We start from the raw sequence: 17041 nt of genomic DNA on the forward strand, positions 1-17041 counted from the left end.
TTATAATTTTGCACTTTGATTTTCAAAAGATTTAAATAAAGAAGTAATCTTAAAATGTTTTAACATTATTTTTCTGATATTTAACTGACTAACCTATCAACTATTGCTATTGCATATGTCTGCAAAAAGCATGGAAGTAAGAGTTTGCCAGTTTTATTGATGGCATAAAATATCACTTTAAACATGATATGCAAGAGGGTACACCATGACAAAAAGAGATTTGACCAAGTAAAAACAGCTATCTAAACCCTGATTGGTTGAATCAATTACAAAGAAACATGAGTTAATTAACCTGGAAGATATAACTGTGGAAGTAATAGCAGGAACAAAAGACCTGGCGTAATCTCAAAAGAAAGATGCAACTCTATGTCTAATGATATAAGTTCAGAAATGAATTGTGCAAGGTTGTTAATTTGCTTGATTTAAGGGTAAAATAGCCATTTAGATATTCTGTTGAGATTACGGTTGCCACCTTTTCAAATACCAAAATTAGGACATTTTTATGGTAACACAATATTTTGCAGGGCAAACCATATCCATAATCAGTACAAAGGACTGGAATTCACTTTTAAGCTGAAGTGAAAACTCAGTATTGTAGAATTTGAGTTGACTTTGCTGTTTCACATGTTAAGAGTTTTTAAGGACACAAAATATCATTTCAATGCAACTATTACCAATAATGTAATAAATAAAATTTGTCTCAGGGCATTTGCATTTTTCATGTTTTTTTCACAGGACATAATGGCCCAAACAGGGACTGTTCTTTTTAAACAGAGCCATGTTGTAACCCCAGATGACATGCAGGATATTCATGGCCACTCCATTGGTGGTACATAATTGCCCTAATATTGTGTGACATCTGTTAGTTTATGCTAAGTAAAGGGGTAGAGTTAGCAAAGCCAACTATATGGGCTTGTAAGATTTTGCCACGTACTTCACTGAGAGTATAATAATTTATACTTTTTACCATCAAATTTCACTGAAGTGCTCTGTTAATTTCCCAGATGCTAATAAACATTCCACATCCACATCCAAAAGATATCACCAGCTTGATGCCATCCTGACAGTCTCTATATAAACAATTCACTAGTCATCTTCGTCAGATTTAAACAAGAAAATATTTTAGATCTCTATGTAACAGTTAAGTGAAACCAAAACAGTCAAAGAGAATTTTACTGATGGTATAATTTTATGTGAAGTCTCATCAATATAAGTAACTTTTGTAAGATTAAAAAAGTTTACATGATGATTCTTAGATCTATACAAGCATGCTTACAAGATGCAAGGTAGAGCCTAGTTGATATGTTACATGTATATATGTAGCTTAGGAACAGAACTGCATGGATAAAAGTATGCATTTTAGCAGAGGTCAGAGAACTACTTAACATACAAAATTCACCAAGGACATTAATGTTGTGCAAGGAGAACTGATGTCAGATTGTGATACTAGAAAACTTTATACCACAAAAAAACAGTATCCCTCACATACTGTAACACGGAGTTATAAATTTGTGTAGTAGGAATGTTGAAAATATACATGATGGAGAGGGTAATGAAAGGGAACCAGGTTAATATTAAACCTAAGATTGATTATGTTATGAAGCATACTTCTGAGCAGAGTGGGTTACTCGAGTAATAAAAATACACACAGTCAGTATCAGATGCAGACTACTACTGTGGTGTGTGCGTGTGTGTGTGTGTGTGTGTGTGTGTGTGTGTGTGTGTGTGTGTGTGTGTGTGTGTGTTTGTTCACATGCATCTGTGTGTGCATCTCGTGCATGTGTGTTGTGTATGTGTTTAGTGCATATGCATGCATGTATCCACCACAGCACCCATTCCTACATAGCAAGCAGTAATTGCATCTCTCCGTGCACTTGATGTTTATATGTGATTCCATAGTACTGTTGCATTTCAAGGCCCTAATGTCTTTTATTGTAGTGATGATAGCCTACACCTGCATGATGAGCAACTACTTGTCAATAATTGTTCAATAGTGGTAGTGTCAGGTTACAAGAACATTTTTAATGTTTCCACCTATCCAATACAAAGTTTATGTCTACATCTGTGAACAGAAATGTCTGGCTGTACATATTGTGAATTAAATTTATAGAGTTTTGTGTGTGAATGACACTTTGTGGGGCTTTATATATTTGGGACATGTCCTGTAGAACTGAGGTAGCCTTATAATAACATGGAAAGATATTGCAATCTGTCTTGGTTGGAGAAAATAATAACTGTTGGCCAATGTACATAGCTATAGTAGAGCTATACACAGCCAAGGCATACTCTCATTAATCAATTAGCTTCAAAGGCTACCCTACTGCTGGATGAAGTTTAGCCTCCCCGGCCCCAAGCAGTGTTCAGTTCTTGCAGGTTGTTTTAATGTCAGGTTATTTCATGTTATTAGGAAAGCACAGCAGATTTTGGAAAGAACATGAAATAACCTGACATTAAAACAACCTGCAAGAACTGAATAATGCTGGGGGCAGGGGAGACTAAACCTTAGTGCTTTAAAATATTTTATTAAAAAGGGTTAGGAAAGCACAGCAAATTTTATATGCAGACATCCGTTACCGAACTGTGAACAAGTCATTCCTAAACAGTTCAATGCAGATGAAGAATATGTTAATTTTGTTGTTTAACATTAAGTTCCAAAACTATTTACCTGAAATGAGATCTATAATGGCAGAGATGGTTTATTACAGGCATTGAAATGCATTGCTAGTCAATATGATGGGGTAAATGTAACCGAATAACAAATGAACAATAACAAATATAGTCAAACTCATGTTAATCTATTTACTTTAACCAACTTAGGGTAGCATATAAAGCAGCTCACATTCTTGCTAAGAATGCATAGCAGACCACTGCTATCACTGTCATTTCCTTTGACTTGAGTATTCAACATTAGTCTGCAATCCTCATAAAATCTACACATACTGTAAAAAAGCTGAAAACAAAATTGCCAAGATCAAACCCTTTCTAAGTGCACCATGGTATAATCATTACAAAATCTAACTGTCTCTTACTGTAAGCAAAATATAGTGTCTATATCAGCTTAGGTTGTCGAATCCGAAAACATCGACACCTAACTGTCGAAAACTTACAATAGTGAACGGCCACATAATTGAATTCTTTCCTCGGGAAAGAATTCGAGTGGCCATCTGTAAACAAAATAAACAAACACACCCAAATATAGTGGAGGGCTTCACCCTCCACACCCTCCCAACTAAATATACCAACTCCGAGATCACTCTACATTGGGGAAAGGGCAAATCCCCGATAACGTCCATGTGAATTCTTTCCTGAGGAAAGAATTCGATAATGTGTCCACTCGCTTTTGTAAGCTTCCAACGCTTAGGTGTCGATGTATAAGCATTCGGCAGCCTAAGCTATCAACAGTACAATAGGAAACCAAATATACCTTCCTCCTGAATACCTTAACATACAAACTCATTAACAACTTTCACCTCCCACCCTACCCTCCCAGTTAAAAAACCTTTTCCACTTTGGAATGCTACATACATTTGCAGGAACTATCTACTAACCTACCCACATTATCTACTTGCTGTATCAGAGAAATCATTTCCTGGACTAGGAGAATCAGACTGGAATAAAACAGGTCCATATAATATGAGCGAATCACACAAATTGCGAACGCTCATAATATCGAACGTACTGGACCTCGAACTTCCTATTGTGGGGAGCTGTGCCCCTCCCTCCCCCGCTAAATATATATTCCAACTCTGGGATCGCACTACAGTGAGGAAAGGGCAAATATCCCATTCTTCATTGTACTGCGTTCTCAGAAAAAGCACTTTGAGGTCCGGTACATTCGATATTCTGAGCGTTCGTAATTTGTGTGAGTCGCTCATATGATATAAACTCGAATAAAATACCACCAGACAAACACAAAAGGCAAAAGGACAAACTTAGAAACGAAAAACTAAAGCGAGCAGGAGATACGTAAAACAAAACAATTTAATGTTGTAAAATACCACCAGACATATGTAACTACAGCAGCTCGGACATGTTTGTAAATACCTTAAAATCACACTACAGACAGTACCAATATCATTCCTTTAGCAGCAAAAGTTACATTCTTCTACAATACTGAGTCACCTGGCTCTCCTTAAACTATGAAAGTCTTTACTCAGATATAGGTAGGTCCTACAAATACTTAAACATATTGTAAATAACTCTCAGGAGAACCTCCACAAATCCTCCACTGCCCCATCCTCCTTCTTTTCCTAACTCCTGTAGTTCAATAACAACTAAACCTCCTAGTCAACCCCAGTTTAACCTACTTACATATGTTGTTGACTTACACCTGCAACTTGTGCAGTTTGTGCTATATTAACTCTGACACCTCACTGTTGTAAATGTAATATCCCTACCATCAGTCAGAAAACATTTACTAAACTCTTTGATGGTATGCATGTTTTCAGTATATCATTGCTTTGTATGTCATTGAGTATATCATATTTTTTTTTTATAAACACTGTCTCTTTTCTGTGTGGGCCATGCCTGAAAAGAGGCTTTAAACCAGTGTCCTATTCAGCCAAGAAACAAAATAATGAATGACTAAAAAATTGCTACTGATTATTATTTATCAAATATAAACACAGATTTGAACCACAATTGCATTTGATGAGTAATGAAAAGCAAAGTATAAAATGAGGTTATTGGTATAATATTTGTTATTTTGTATACAGTATATAACTTTTACCAGAACAACAAATGGTTTTAACCTTTGTTATAAAAAAGATAAAGAGTAAAATCACATATTCAGCTATACTTAATAATGCTCTTGTTGCATACTAGTTAATTGTGTGTGTGTGTGTGTGTGTGTGTGTGTGTGTGTGTGTGTGTGTGTGTGTACAAGCCTAGCCATAACAATTCCCTGGCTATTTCTTCCCATAATATTTACTTCTCTGGACCCCTGTCTAGCAAGGTGACTGATGTGATCCCCCGGGTAAATTTCTTATCTCCCATCCAGTCATCAAGGTTCCTTATGAAGAGGGCCAAAGAGGCGCTCTGCTTAACATATATGGGAAGTCTATTTCAGAGTATGGGGAGTCTCTGGGTCAGGAACCTAACCCTCCAGCATGTTTTGTTCATTGTGATGACAAGGTTTAGGTCCCTGGAGCATGTGGCTCTGATGTATTGGGATTTCTTTAAGTGTAGCATGTCCAACAGCTCCGGGTTTGACATGGCCTTGTATGTTAAGCAGAGATCGCCTCTGAGGAGACAATATGCGACAGAGTATGGCTGGATTTTTTTTGTCGGTCAGCATAGGGCACCTGTTTTAGGCCTGTGATTCCTTTAGTGAGGTGTTTCTGTGGCCTTTCCAGTTGTTGCAGATGTCTTGTGAGGTACATACTAAATGGGGTGTTGTACTCCATGATGGGTCTAATGAGGGATGAGTACAGTGGGACAATGACCTCCCTTTTTCTAGATGAAAAGCCCTTAGTGATGAGGTGTGCCACATAGAAGGAATTCTTGATTGTTGTGGCGATGTGGTTATCGAAGGTGAGACCACTGTCTACCTGTGTTCCTAAGTCCCTTATCACACTTTTGGTGTTTAGTGTACTGCCATCTATGTGGTAATTCATGGGTACATGTTTTTTCTCAAAGGGGATAACTATACACTTCTTGGCATTGAACTTGAGTCTATGGCTCTGGCGCCAAGCATCTGTTTTTGTAAGGCCCTTTTGTAGAATATCCACATCATTTGGGGATTCAATAATGTCTCCCAGTTTGCAGTCATCTGTGAACTTTGTTAGCCAGAGTCCCTTAGTGATGGCATGTACTTCAGAGAAGTAGATGCCAAAGAAAAGTGGTCCCAGGACTGAACCATGAGGTACTCCACTTGTCACTTGTCTGGAGCTTGATTTGGAGTCGGCTACTTTTAAAGTGTGGGTTCTCTCAGTAAGCCAGATGGCAACCCATCGAGTGATGTAGGGATTTATGCCCAGCTTAGTAAGTTTATCTATGATTCCAGAGTGGGGGATGGTGTCAATGGTCTTGGTGAGGTCCAAATAGGCTGTTTGGACTGCCTTACCCTTGTCCACGGATCTGGAGATTGATTCAAAGAAGTCAGTCAGGTTCAGGAGACATGATCAGCCCTTCACAAACCCACATTCAGTGGGGTCCAGTGTTTGAAGGTTCTCAATTTCTTTGTTTATAAGTTCCATGATAATACGTTCCATGGTCTTGCAGATCAGGCTTATTAAACTGATGGGACGGTAGTTCTCAGGATCCAAGGTGGCTACCCCTGTGTGGAGTGGGATAACTGCAGCTGTGCACCACTCAGTGGGCACGAAGCCTGAGGTGAGCCTATGATTAAACATGACACTTAGGTGAGTTGCCAGTTCTTTTTGTAGTTCATGTAGTACACAGCCCGGGATGTCCTCTAGTCCCATGGATGCTGTATTCTTAGCTTTGGAGAGTGTGGGTTTTTACCTGTGTGGCTGTGATTACCAGAATTTGGCAATCTTTCGGTATTCAGATGGGCCCTTTAGGGGGTGAGAGGGGGAAAGGTTGCCACTGAATCGATCTGCCAGGAAATTGGCAATGTCCTTGGGATCAGTATATTTAATGCCATTCTGTTGTAGCTCAGAGCAGATCTGAGCATTGCCATTTAGATTCTTGACATCGCTATAGAATACCTTATGGATGTCTTTGGAATCTTTGGCAATTTTATTTTTGTAACTAGCTTTGGAGGATTTTATGAGGGATCTCAGTTTCTTACTGAGGCTGGTAAGGGAGTTTTTTGCATCCTTGGATTTTCCTCTTTTCTGCAACAGTTTCTTCCTTCTGTTGTAATGATATATATATACCATTTGTGTGTGTATATATATATATATATATATATATATATATATATATATATATATATATAAGCATCATATTAAAAAGAGGCCAGCTATTCATTTACAAATCTTTAAGTATAACATTGCAGTTTTCATTAGAAGTACATCATGGTATAATCAAGAGCAAAAAAAAAAATTCTCAGACAGAGATAGTTTCTTAGTATTGCTAGATGTATGCAATCTGTCGTGTAAAATTGCCTGATTTTACAAGAAAGAACACTATGTTTGAGAGAAACTCTGTAAACTATGCCATAACTACTAACAGAAATGTGGGTTGAGAGTTTTGTAGTTCATTAACCACAGAGGAGTATTTGCTAGTGAACACTGATAATTAATGCAGATTCCCAATCAGTGAATAAATACTTTTCACTTCAGGATTAGCAGTTATTAAACCATGAGCACTGGGTTCTCCATATATGATATCCTAACTCTCCAACTTCGGCCTTTTCAATACTGCCATTTCTTAGTTTTCTAGATATATCTTTAATAGACAGCAATCAGTTAAATGGATTTCCTTAAAGTCTCTATTTGTCTCCATCAAAATGGGGGTTCCAAAAGGGTCAGTTCTTGGACCCTTATTATTTAATATCTTTTCACATTCAACTTTGTTCCTGAGCACATTCTTCCCTCCTACAATATGCTGATGACTCCACAGTCATCACTACCTCTGACAACCTCACAGACCTGCATGCCCTCAAACAAAACTCTTTAAACTCCATCAACAACTGGCTCTCCAATAATCAACTCATCCTAAATCTTAAAAAGACCAAGCTTCTTCAATTCCTCCTAAAATCTCTCAAACATCTAAAACCTTCCTTCTCCATTATGTCACTCAATAACATTGTCATTAATGCAGAAACTCACACAAAACTACTTGGAGTCACCATAGATGACCAACTCAAATTTGACCTTCATGTCCATCAGTCTATAAAGAAAGCTCATCAAAATCTAGGCTTACTTGCTTACTTTATAGAAATAAATTCTTCGCCAAGAAATCTATAGTCTTTCTTGCCCTTCCCTTTCTTCTCCCCAATCTTCTTTACAGCTCACAATACTTACTAACCTACAAGCTATTCCTTTAACTAAACTTAAAGCCACCTACAACAAAGTTGAGAGATTTGCAGCTAACCACACCTCTAACACACACCATCGTCAATCCCTCAAACTACTAAACTGGTCAGAATTCCTCCTCCAGCTCCTACACTCCCAGCTCGCTATTATTCATTCCATCCTCAATAAGCAATCAGCCTGTCCTTCTATTGTATCACTCATCTCACCCTACACTCCTTCCAGAACCCTTAGAAGCTCTGATCGACAAATTTTGGAAATTTATAAGCCCAAAAAAATCTATTGGCCAAAACCTCTACAGCTACACTCCTGCTTAATACCAGGACTGTAAACAGCTCAATTTTAAACCATCCCACTTAAGAACACCACTTTCTCCTATCCTGTCCCATTCCTTCCCCTGCTACTACATCTCACTACCACTCTTTTACAGTCTCCCTTCTGCTGTCCAACTTTGTATCCTAACTTCTCTTCCTACCACATCTACCCACCAGCCTACTGTTGCATTCTGTTTCCTCGGACCTCAAGAAATGTATTTGCCTTCTCTGTTTACCTTACCCTTTTCTTTGCACTCAAATCCCAATATTACTACTTCTTGATTGGGTAATATTCTAATTTAGTATTTTCTTTGCTTATGTGCATTTCTCACTCTAGTATAACCTTCTTTAGTGCCAAAGTTTGCATAATCTCTGTTGATCTCATTGTATATAATGTCGGCACAGTCTGCATTGCTCTCATTTATTATGTGTATGTATAGGATGTCTATTCACTCTGTATTGTTCTCAGACTGATTTGTATGTAACTTTGTTTCTCTTGTGGAGCTTTTCTCCCTGGGCCTCCTCTGAAAAAATGGTTCTTGCTCAGTCAGACCTTCCCGGTCAACAAATGTCAAACAAATAAATAAATAGATATGTTAAGGATATACAATAGTCCTCCATTCATAAACTGCTGTTCAGTGTGCAGGCTTCAGACATACAGAAGTAATACTCCATGTATGTAATGGACTAGGTGAAAAGTTGAAATCTTCATAAATAGGTGATCAGGATTCGTAAAACTGAAACTATGCCCTTCATACATTACATGCAGGTATAGTCACCAGGAAAGAAAGATAAGGATCCACACTATTGATGTGTTTAGCGCTTTCGTTTTTTAATAAAAAACTTCTTCAGAATAACAAACATAACAAAACTGACCCTTTATATATACACTCCCATTCCACATGATCAATTAATGACATCACAATCAATTAGTAGAAACTGATTGTAGTCTCATAAAATGAATTGTAGTCACCTGAACTAAAATAACTAGTGTAATAAGACTAGTAAAACATCCAACCTCACATAAAAACAAGACAAGAACAAAAAGTATGACATTATAAGGTTTTTTTTAAATGTAACATTGTGAAAATTCTTTTAAAAGTACCCTTCTGTTTTTAATCTAAGGACAGAGCTAATAGATATGTGAGTATTTAAACCTGGGTATTGTGTGGCATTAGTTCTCAGCTGCCATCTAAGTTCTCTATTTTCCAAAAAATCCCAGTATAACTTGTTCAAGGACTGAGAACCTAAAATTGTGCCCTACATTATTTATAATATGGACAGCCAAGACATTTAAAAAAAAAAAAATTATTTATTAAAAAAGTACAGTACGATAATTTGTTTAAAAATGTTGATCAATATATTGCTGACTTGAAATATAAATAAGAAAGGAAACTAAAGAGGGATGAAAAGGCATATGCTGAACACAGAGCATACCCTTCCCCTCCTTTGAGTCAAAGTAAATTTAACAACAACTTTAGGCATGGTGACGTATCTGATAGGGAAGTAAGTGGTGACAATTACCAAACAAGTGATGACAGGGTTTCTGATATCAACCCTTTAGAATTCCCCCCTCTGAGGAGGTCAGAACGGCTAAAGAATCAGAGAGGGGGAATGTACAACTACAACTACAGGGGGAGGGGGAGAATGTATTAGAAGAAATAAATGTGTTTGACATTTCAAATAACACGAGTAGTGAAGATGGCACTTTTGTTTAGCTTTTTTGTAACAAAAATAGTGACTTTAAGGTTTACAACTACAGTGATTATATATTTAACCATAATATTGCTGACATTTTTGAAAAAGGCTTTTCTTTTGTTCCAAGTAAAAAAGGAGGGTTGGATGATGCACTAATAGATTTAAAACTTTATACAAGGAAATTGAATTTCCAGTTTTGTTTTAAAGAATGTGTTCCTAATAATAGTGTAGATTTATGTAAAAAAACAAGTTTATTTAATCCCCCCTTATGTCCTATAGTACAGACCTTTGAAAAGATGTGCAAACACAATATTTGTAAGGTGTTCAAGCATAATGGTAGGGCACTACAGGTGGAGAACAATCTGAATACACAAGAGATGGAATTATTACAAAATGTATGTGGGAATAAAACTGTCAGAATCATGAAACCAGATAAGGGGGGTGGGTTGGTTATCATGGATAAAAATGTATATATTAACAAAATGTTTGGGATTCTTTATACCGACACCTACTGTCAGGTTAGTGTTAATGAGAAAAATATTCTATATAGGAAAGTAGATATTTTGTTGGAAGAACTTTTTTTGAATAGACAGATCTCACTAGATGAACGGTCTTATATGGAAGTTTAATGTCCAAAAATCCAAACCATGTTTGGTATACCAAAATTACACAACGACCTTTACAACCCCCCCCCCGCCCTCGACCTATTGTTGACGCAAAGGCATCAAAAACATATTTTATAGCTAAATTTATAGATACACAATTAAAAAACATCTTGTGCAACTGTAATTGGATAGTAAAGGATTCCTGGGACCTTTTGAAGAAAATTAATAAGAATATGTACAACCATAACTTAGTTTTTTTGATAATAGATGTCAGGAATTTGTCTTCTGTCATCCCCCATGACACTGGTATTGAATGGTTTTACCTATATCTATGTCAATACACTGAAATAAGTCATGGTAGGACACATGATTAGGAGCCTCATGGAACTTATTTTAGACACCAACATCATTGTCTTTGAAGAACAACTATTTAAACAATGTAAGGGTGTAGCTATGGGGGCCACCTGTGCACCTATTTTTGCTAACTTAGTTTTAGCATTTTGGGAAAAGGAATATATTTTTACTAGTCCTTATGCAAAATTATGGAACTATTACGGTCGTTATCTGGATGATATTATAATTTTATGGAATGACAGTGAAGACACACTCAATGATTTTCTTGCATTTATTAAAGAAACCACAGATTTTTTTGATTTTACATATACCATCTCTTATGATAAAATAGACAATTTAGACGTTACCATCAATAAAAATAGATTGAATAACTGTTTTGAGACCACCATTTTTAGAAAGCCTACCTATTCTAACACACTTTTGCATTTCACCAGTTTTCACCCCCTACACCAGAAAAAAATCACTAGTAAAGGGGCAGGGGGTAAGACTGGCAAGAATGGTGTCTGATTTCAATGATTTCTTAGAACAAATCCACATTCTTAAGGGAATGTTGGTAAATAGGAGTTATCCCCTAGAGTTTGTTAACATTATATTACAGGAAGTTGTTGTTAAGAGGGAAAATGGTTTTCCATTATTAGGAAAAGGATTTGACAGTTTTTCCGAAGTGGAACATAGAATTGAGAACAAAATATTTAACAGGGCTGCTATTTTTAAATATAATTTGCAGTTCGCAAGTATTAGTAATATAATTCAACATAATTGGAATTTATTTAACACCAGCAAGGAATACTTGGACATAGTAGGAGTAGGGCCGAACATAATATATAAAAAGGACACCACCATTAAAAATATGTTAGAGAGAACACAGGAAGTGTGTTCTAGAACTAGGGGCATGCACAAATGTGGGTTCTGTTTACAATGTAAACATTCTGGAAGGAACTGAAATTCGTATTCCAAATTTTGGGAAATTTATATATAAAAAGAAATACACTTGTAGCAGTAAGGCTGTTGTTTACATAGGGATGTGTACTCAGTGTCCCTGTTTCTATGTTGGTAAAACGATCAACTCCCTTAGGAGTAGAATGTACTAACATGTCTATGATATTAAGAAACAAGATACAAAAAATGTCTTGGCTGTCCATATTATAAATAATGTAGGGCACACTTTTAGGTTCTCAGTCCTTGAACAAGTTATACTGGGAGATAGAGGTGGACCTCTTATGATTTTTTGGAAAATAGAGAACTTAGATATCAGCTGAGAACTAATGCCACACAATACCCAGATTTAAATACTCACATATCTATTAGCTCTTTCCTTAGATTAAAAACAGGAGGGTACTTTTAAAAGAATTTTCACAATGTTACATTTAAAAAAAAAAACTTATAATGTTATACTTTTGTTCTTGTCTTGTTTTTATGTGAGGTTGGATGTTTTACTAGTCTTATTACACTAGTTATTTTAGTTCAGGTGACTACAATTCATTTTATGAGACTACAATGAGTTTCTTCTATTGATTGATGATGTCATTATTGATCATGTGTGTAATGTATATATATATAATAAAGGTGTTATGTTTGTTGTTTTTATTCTGAAGAAGTGTTTTATTAAAAAACGAAAGCGCTAAACACATCGATAGTGTGGATCCTTATCTTTCTTTCCTGGTGACTATCAGTTTGTCTCATAACTTGTTTTCTTGTGGTGAATTATATGCAGGTATCCTCAAGAGGAAATACGGCTATATCACCTGCTACAACAGGACAGAAATCAGTCCATGTGTTACTCAAATCTGTACAAAACAGCAAAATAAATGCCATAAGTTGGCTTAAAATAAAGGTTTATGCTCCCAGTTTATTTATTTACTTATTGGTGACCAGAAAAGTCTGACTGAGTCAGGGACCCATTTTCAGCAGAGGCCCAGGAAGAAAAGCTCCAACAATAAGAACATGCTTTCACTCAAGACAATTAAGACTAAAGAGTAATAGTAAAAGTAAAAAGCAGGTCCAGTTGATGGTTAAATATAGACATGTATACATACATACATACATACATACATACATACACAGGACTTAAAAAAAAGCAACGTTAAACACAATCCACTATTATCTGAGCATTCATTCATTTTTAAATTTTATATCAGTTTAAGTTATGGATTTTCTCTCTGCAGGTAATATTAAAGAAACCAAAGGCATTCAATCCAATATGATCTAAAACCAGAACTTGGAAAAGTTGTACAGCTAAGAACCACCAGGCATTATCCATCCTATTAAAAAGTACAGTATATCATAAATAAGCGAAAGGTCTTGTGACATCAGTGCAATGAAAAGGAGGATTATCAGACAATGCACATTCTTTAAAAAAGTACCAAACCCTGACTCTGAGTGATAGACTTTGATTTAGGATAAGATTATGGACACCAACTGTAGAAAGAATGCCCGTTTCAGAATTACTGGCTTCTCTCTTTGCAACACTCTGAGAAGCTCTGCAATTCAAGAGGATATTAGAGTGGAGCTACTTCTCCTCCAGGTTGTGAGAAGTCAATTGAAGTAGTTAAGAGGTCATTCCTGTAGTGTACTCTTGGAAGGTAGACCACTCATAACCCACTGAAAGGAGGTTATGTGACAGACACAGAGCATGCTGGTTAGTTAATAATACATAGTTTGTCTAGGAAACCCGGGACTTCTGCAATATTAGATGGAGGCTGTTACTGTGGAAGGGAAAATGTGGACTTTTCCAATTCTATTGTTCATTAAAATGAAAACTGGTATATCAAGAAATTTAGAAAATAAAACAATTGAGGAGTAAATGAAATAAGGGCGGCCACAGTGGTGCAGCGGTTAGCATTGCCACCTCACAGCAAGAGGTTCTCCGGTTCGATCCTCGGCTGGGGTGCTTTCTGTGCGGAGTCTGCATGTTCTCCCTGTGGTTGCATGGGTTTTCTCCGGATGCTCTGGTTTCCTCCCAAAGACATGCTGTAGGTGGATTGGACACTCTGAATTGGCCCTAGGCATGAGTGTGTGCGTGTGTGTGCCTTCTGTGGAAGGTTGGGTGCCGGGCTGGCAACTCGACACCATAAAACTCCACTGCCAATTATGAGGAGACAGGTGATCTGGGAAAAGCCGAAAGAAGATGTAATGAAATAAATATAATATTGCATGTGACTCAGTCAGAGTGACAAATCATGAATGAATAAATTCATATAATATTCACACATGAATCATGTTTTACAGCTATCTGTAAACTGAAAAGCACAAACTGCATAAATCCACACAGACAGATCGCAACCAGCATCGAGATCGCTAAATAAATAAAAAAAAAAATTATTAAAATTCAATTAGTTAAGCTCTTTCATTCGATACAGAACTTCCTCAGAACTAACAAACACACTCAACCCCTACCTACTATTTCAATGTACAACAACCAATCCATAAACGTCTTTATTAGTCACATGTTCCTAATTAATGAACATAATTAAAACCAAAAGAAACTTCCAGTCTCAACTAAAAACAATCACATTCCATAGTGCTTCAATTTTAAAACAGAAACCAAGAAACAATTATCATTTAGGCAGGGTGAAAATGTGTCATTTAACCTTATTTGCCATTTCAGTTCCTTAAGGTCCAAGTGCTCATCCATAATTTGACCCTGAGGATTCATTTTTATATAATCAATAACCATAAATCCAAAATTAGGAGTAGGATATGCTGATATATGCTTAAACAGTGCACTAGCGTGTTTTTCCTTTTTTATATCCGAAAGATGTTCATAAATTCTGTCCCTCAACCTCCTTGAGGTTTTTCCCACATAATATGCTGGACAGTATACACGCTGAGCTAAATAAACCACATCCTGTTTCTTACAATGAAAATGTCCCCTAATTTTATATTGTACCCCTTTAACACAGAATTTGTCACTTTCCATAATATACTTAACATAGGATACAGGTACCACATTTAACTGTGCATTCTCTACCCCTAAGATGGTGGTAAATTATTTTATTTTTTTTTATCCTACTCATAATTTTGGATTTAAGGTTATTGATTATATAAAAATGGATCCTCATGGATGAATTATGGATGAGCACTTGGAACTTAGGGAAATGATTTAAAACCATTTTAAAATCAAAGCACTATGGAATATGATTGTTGTTAGTTGAGAATGGAAGTTTCTTTTGGTTTAATTACATTCATTAATTAGGAACATGTGACTAATAAAGAAGTTTATGGAATTGTTGTACATTTAAATAGTAGGGGTTGAGTGTGTTTATTAGTTTTGAGGAAGTTCTGTATGGAACGAAAAAGCTTTACTAATTGAATTTTAATAAATTGTTTTTTTATTTATTTGGTGGCACAGTGCTGGTTCAGATCTGTCTGTGTGGGTCTATACATGTTTTACAGCTATTATACCATGTTTCTTACTTTATAAGTTGTTTTAGGAGTGTACATATAAATGGTATATGGAGTTTTCATTCACTTCATTCAGACTTTTTTCAGCTTTTAGAAGCATTGAACTCATTAACAGTAATTTATAGTATAATTTTCCTAAATTTTGATCTTCGTTATTAGTCTGCTTTTTTTTTTTTTTTTGAGAAGGAGATATGTTCCTTATATTATGTCTAGCTTCAGCCAGTGAGCACTGCCTAAGTGCTGCAGTTTGCTTTTGTACTCATGACACTCACACAGTGAATAGTTTTGAATACTTCCAGTTTAACTTGTACACTTTACATGTTAAAATTTCTTTCTTTCTTTTTTATCCATGACAGATTTAGTGTTTATTTAGTTCCGCTCATCAGTGTGTATGCAATAGTTGTTGGCTTTGTATTTCTGTTGTAATTTTCAAAGGTCTATTCCTGCTAGTGAAATGAAGAAGGTACTTTCTATTGATTACCCAGTGTGTGTGTGTGTGTGTGTGTGTGTGTGTGTGTGTGTGTGTGTGTATGTGTGTGAGACAGTGTATGTGTTGTACTGCACAGGATTTTATAACTTTGTCTTTGCTGTACTGCAATATTTAAATGTTATGGAGGGTTATTTTTCATTTTTTGTGTTTTTGTGAGTACTGGGAGTGTGCCATATAATATAATATAATATAATATAATATAATATAATATAATATAATATAATATAATATAATAATTATCTATGAGCCACCAGTTATCTTTTTTTTTGGTCACCATTTATCAAAAATTAAATTTTGAAAATAGTGAAGAGAAAACCTAAACAACTGTCAGAAAAAACTTCAAAGACCAATACACGTAAGGTTCAGTTAAGGCACTTTTAATTTACTTGCCGCAAGGAGACAAAAACATGCAAATACAAGGATTTGTCTAACTACTAACAGGAAGTATGTTCATTCTTATACTGTTTTACAAGACATGGCCTTCTAAGCTGATGTAATCAAACACAACTTTTAGCATTGTTCTACAGCAGATGTTACTCAGATTTTCTGCTGACATGACTAGATTTGTGAGAAACTTTTGAGAAAAACAACCTGGCCTTGGTGGGCACTAATCCGTTTACAAACATCTATTGTACAGTGTTACATTTCAAGGTACTCTTCTAATTCAGATACAAACAAATGCTGATTGCAGTTCATATTTTCAAGCAGGCTTTGTCCTAATTATCTGTAACTTCTACAGCTGTGTATTTTCACACAGCACAGCAGAACTGCTTGTCTAAGTTTCATACAAGTAGTATTGTTCTATTCATTATTTTCCTAACGCAAGCAGAAATCACCTGCTTCTCAGTAAATTTCCAAGACACAAGCAAGATTTCAACTAACAATACAAGGTCAGAAAGCAACTGCAGTTTGTACAGATTTATGCAGTATGAAATAGAATAAATGTGTTAACCCTTTTCAAGCTCTAAATGCACTAAGTATATTACTAATACACACATCAATACATATTTTTCTAACATTTCCCCCCTATTAATACTTTTATACTACTTTCAAAATAAGCATAAACAGTTTGTTTTCTTCTCCTAAACTCTTCCACTCAGGATTTGCAGTTAAGAGAGTCATTTAGTTTAAACTTATGAAAGCACTTGCAGTCTTTTAACAGTTCTTCAAACTCAGTACTTTGATATAAGGTTTCAGAAACGGACATGTCTATAAAGTCTTTAATCAGTCTTT

The sequence above is a fragment of the Protopterus annectens genome, chromosome 2.part0 (genome assembly GCF_019279795.1).
Source record: "Protopterus annectens isolate FY-2018-M chromosome 2.part0, PAN1.0, whole genome shotgun sequence".
Classification (NCBI taxonomy): domain Eukaryota; kingdom Metazoa; phylum Chordata; order Ceratodontiformes; family Protopteridae; genus Protopterus; species Protopterus annectens.